This window comes from Pogona vitticeps, chromosome 1, assembly GCF_051106095.1.
Source record: "Pogona vitticeps strain Pit_001003342236 chromosome 1, PviZW2.1, whole genome shotgun sequence".
In the NCBI taxonomy this organism is placed as follows: Eukaryota; Metazoa; Chordata; class Lepidosauria; order Squamata; family Agamidae; genus Pogona; species Pogona vitticeps.
Window position 1 is genome coordinate 153,975,532 of NC_135783.1, and position 4,968 is coordinate 153,980,499.

Below are 4,968 nucleotides of genomic sequence, written 5' to 3' on the forward strand. Positions count from 1 at the left end.
TCCTCTATAATATGCTGTTGATTCAAATAGGCCTGCTCTAGTTGCATCTTACGTTAGTGTAGTAAGTCACAATTAGTTTAGACCCATTTGAATCAATGGAACTCACAGAGGAGTTGACTCATCAAATCCCCGCTAATTCAATGTGCTTATTTTAATGTGATTTACTGTGCTAAGCAACAGGAGTTCGGCCAATAAATTCTCCTGTTAGTTTTTCAGCATTCCTAATCTAAGTTTAAATTTCCTTTTTGATTTCTTGGATCTTTGGGAAGAGATCTATTGTTTTTCCTCTTTTATAGTTTTATGTATTTACATTAGTCATTATAATAGTTCTCTTTGTATCTATGTGATAGTCACTGAATTTGCATTCCAAATTCTGACCCTTTTTCTGTCATTTTTTACATTTGTTCTGGTTCCAATCTACAGTTCTTCTGATTCATGGTTGGTTGAATTTAGTAACGGAAATCTGTTCTTTGTATAAACTTTAAATTCATCAGAAATGTTATTTAAATTATATTTTGGCACTAGGATTCTAGTGTTCTTTTTCAACTTTACTCTTATTCTTGATATTAATAATTCATGGTCAGTGCCACAATTTGTCTCTGGTCTTGTTTTGGCAGAGGGAATGCAGCTTCTCAACTTTCTACTTACAGTTGTATGGTTTGTTTTGTGTATTGACCATCTAGTGATGTCTAGGAGTACAATTATCTTTTGGTTGCCTCAAGTATACATTTGCTTCATTTCTTATCCCTGTGCCAAATGCTCCGATGTCATTTGGTTCTTCTTTGTTTCCTACTTATCTACTCATAATGGAACCTCCTGGAAGCATTGTTCTTGGCTTCTCTGACACATTCAGCCCCCCCCCCTCACCATATTAAGCCGTGCATCCAACCGTGTCACCCAGGTCCCCTGAACTTATTTGCATCTGGCTTGCACTATTATCTTGCCTGGACTCTCATTTCACTATAAAATGAGAGTAAAGGTTTATTTGTGTTGCACAGTTACATAGTTCCACACCACCAATTGTCATGACTTGATCCTAAGGGATATGAGATTTTGTAGTTCAGTGAGGTTGAACAAGCATGAGGGGAAAAAGACTTTTGAGAAAGGAAAAAGCATTAGAGGGAAAGAAGACAGATAGTACTAGGGCAAGATCCATGGAGTCCCTTCCTGCTCTGCTGTTCTAAGATAATGACAATGCTTATATTGGATTTTGAAACCAGGTGAAACTGGGTAGTTGTGGGGGGGGGTTTAAGTGCTTTGTTTTTATGATGCAGTTTGAAAGAGCTTCTTGATTAGCATATCTATTCTGACAAGCTAATGAGGACCAAATTTTTCATGATTTTCAGAGATCTGGTTTTCTAACTGCTTTTTGCCATGCATATGAATGTTCATTTAAAAAAAAACCTGACAATTTCAAATGCTTATTTAAGATCAGATGCAAAACAGATGCACTGTTATCAATAAATCTCATGAGTTTTAATGGACTAAGTTAATTATATCATGTCACTCCTAACCAAGTCATCAGAAAACATATTTCTTTCTCATTTTACGGGAGGTGCTGTGCTTAGCCTTCTGAAACTTAATGTGCTAATATAATTGCACAGTCTCACAGCTCAGCAAGAAATTTTCAAATCTCTCTGCTTTTTCTACACTCTGAGCAATGTTAGTTGTGTCGAATTGTTTCCCCGTGTGTAGTGTTTCATATTGTAGCATGCTTTTAAGATTTTGCCATATGCCAATTAGGTAATTCAAAATAAATTATCATACTGTACATTGGTATTTCAACTTAATGTTGGTTATAAAAATGGGCTGTTATATTCAGAAGATCTGTTTCTTGTAGAGGGCCAGTAAACCTGTTTGTTTGGATTCCATGAAGAGCATGTGAAAAGAGACTGGCAGAAATGGACTTTCACCTCCCCAACAGACCTAAAACACCTGTTTTGAGGGACAGAGAATCCCTTTGGATAGGGTGGGCTGTGGTGATAGGGGCTGTGCAGGAATGCAGAGTCCTCCACTTAGAGTGTGACTAGACTGCAATTTATCCTGTGGTTTGTTCTGCTATTGGTGTGGTTGTGGCAAATGTATTTTCAGGTGACTACTGTATATGATATACATCTAATTGCGAACCAGCCTAGCCTTTTCCCACAGCCATTTGGAACACTTTGCTCCAACTACTGTATAGGGCTGCTGGTTTTGTTTGGAATAACTGGAATGAGGAGCAAGCAAAGAACATAGCTTCCACCTTTGTCCTTTTTTGCTTGTATTCAAGGCCATCACATTGTGGTTTTAGCTTAAGATCTCTGTAAAAAAAACCTGCATAGCAGATTTGTTTTGAACTGTTCTGAATATAAGAGAAAAGAATTGAAAGTAACTGTGGTTGTATCCTGTGCTGTCTCTCCACCAGCAGAATGGGATTGTCTTGGCCTCTTCCTGTCTTCCGTGAATCTGCTCAGGTGTGTTCGAAGAACCTTTGGATCAGATTTGGGATGGTGCAAGGGATGAGTGCGCACATAGAGAACTATCATAGTAATTAACAGTAATTGAGTTTTAGGGGTGGCATTTTATAAGGCAGCCTTAACACCAGTCCTCATGTTTACAAAAGGGCTTTTCAACTTGAATTAAAATAAAGAGCAGCTTGTCTTTTTCACTATAAATAATTTTATAGCATGAAGAATCTTTGAGATGCATTTGTGCTATTGTTACTTGTGTGGTATACCAATATTGGATCATATTTTTCTTATTCTTTCAGCTTCTAGATACATAGATCTGAAAAACGGGACCAGATGTTTATTGATTAAGATGTTATAAAAGAACAGAACTTTCATTTGGGGCAAAATCCTCTAGAGTAGTGGTTCCCAATCTTGGGTAAACCTAGGTGATCTTACATTGCAATTCCCAGAAACTGCCTGGGGTTTCTTGGAGTTGCAGTCCAAGAACACATGGATTATCCAAGTTTGGGAACCCCTGCTCTAGAGAACTAGAACTTCTGTAAGAATTAAACATTGATTTCTTTGAGACTGAGAGGGTGATCTCAAAAGGATTGAGATTGTTCTTTTTGTTTTCCCCCAGATTTGCTAGCTATCAAGGGTTCCTCTCACCAGGGCAGGGCTAAAGAAGCTAATATTAATATTTAATTAAAAATAAATAAATGTGATTATGTACTGTAAAATTGCAAGTAAGTTTTTTTTATTGGAAATAGGCTTTAAAAAAGGGAAGTTTAACTTAAAAGACTTTCCCCCCTCTAGTATTTATTTTTAAAGGGGATATGGGACTTTATTAGCAACATTTAAAAGAATTAAACTGGGGGGCATTTGGAGGCCGCACAGTGCTAGGGTCTACAAAATAGCCCTGTGAGTATTGCCCACTCATGCATTAAGAGAACTATGAAAGACTTTCTTCCCTTTGTAAGTTTTGAAACTATATAGAGTAACATTAATTTTTTTAAAAAAGCAAAGGAGGTTATAAAAAACAAATAGAAGCTATCATCACAATGAAATTGTCTTCAGTTTAAAGTTCTGTGTGTGTCCTCAATTCATCTTTGGTAGTGTTGCCCTATAGAATCTCTTCCAAAATTTTGATACAGTACTGTCTTTGTAATCCATGCATCTGTTCTGAAGAAGTAATAAAAATGGTAAAAGAGTACCATGTCTTATAGAAGTCATCTCTTAGTTTCTTAGATCTCTTGACAGGTTTGAGCTAAACCTGGTGGAATTGTTAAATACAGTTTTGTACTATGCAATAAGTATTTGTCAGAATCACTGCTGTAGAAAGAAGCAAAGCAAGAATTTATACAGCTGAGGTAATTGTAACAGCTGAGAGAGCAATCCCAGGATTGGTTAACCCTGGGATAAAGCTAGCAGACCTAGCACACACACTCTGTGGGTTGGTGTCATTGTGGATTGCTGTTGTTGTGTTGCTGTGCTGGAGTATCTTGGAAGAAGCTGTGTCTTTGTGCTGTATATTGGAAGAGGAACTCTGGCTACTGGACTGAACATATGGTATTTGACTGCTGAACTAATTTACAAGGACATTGACTCTGATTTATGCATTGAACTCTGTGGAAACTGCTGTGTATGACTTCAAGACTGGAAACAAGGACTAAGCTGTATGTATACTGTAAATAATACAACTATTCTGCTATCAACACTGCTTTATTGCTTGGCGTCTTCATCTCTCAAGGAATTATTTTGGTTAGTGCCACCTGGTGCATCCTGGTAATACTGCAACTCTGTCAATCCTGTTGTCTCATGGTGCAGTGGTTAAATTACAGTACTGCAGTCAAGACTGCTCACAACCTGAGTTTGATCCTGACAGGCTCAGGTAATCAGCTCAAGGTTAACTCGTCCTTCTGTCCTTCTGAGGTTGATAAATAGTATACCCAGCACTGTGTAGTCTCCATAATTAAATTATAAACTACCCAGAGAGTGCTTTGCACACCATGGAGTGATATATAAGCAGTACACTTTGCTTTACTTTGTCATTTTTCTTTACTAGGCTAATTTCTCTCAATACAGTGGTGCCTCAACTTATGAACGTCCCTACTTACGACCATTTTGAGTTATGACCAGCTCCAGCCACAAGATTTTGCTTCTACTTGCGACTGGAGTTTCTACTTAAGAACAGAAAAAGGCAGGGGAAAAGGTGGGAAATTCAAATTGCTAACTGTAGGTGTTGACGAGGCTGCTTTTTTGTAGCTCTTTCACCCCAGCAGTTAGACAGTGTGTGTTGGAGGAGGCTTGGGACTGCCTTGCTTCTGCTTCTGAGTGAGCGTGTGTGTGTGTGTGTGTGTTTGCAGGGAGGCTTCGGGCTGCCTGGTAAGGTAAGGTGCTGTTTTCTGCTTTTAAAAAACTGTTCTGGGTGTTTTTGCAGTGTGGTTTTGAGTTGGGGGTGTTATGTTTCTGTGCAGTGATGGATCCTGGGGGGATTGTTTGTTTTTTGGTTCCTCCCATTTCTGATGGGTCTTGGGGG

General features: G+C 38.3%; 2 protein-coding genes across 4 annotated transcripts in view; both read left to right on the forward strand.

The window, feature by feature from the left end:
• Positions 1–4,968, forward strand: part of MACROD2 (mono-ADP ribosylhydrolase 2) — a 1,236,456-nt gene that overhangs the window by 64,287 nt on the left and 1,167,201 nt on the right. The window lies entirely within an intron of this gene.
• The window catches only part of LOC144588161 (uncharacterized), a 396,092-nt gene that overhangs the window by 7,702 nt on the left and 383,422 nt on the right, over positions 1–4,968 (forward strand). The gene's annotated exons all lie outside the window — the stretch shown is intronic.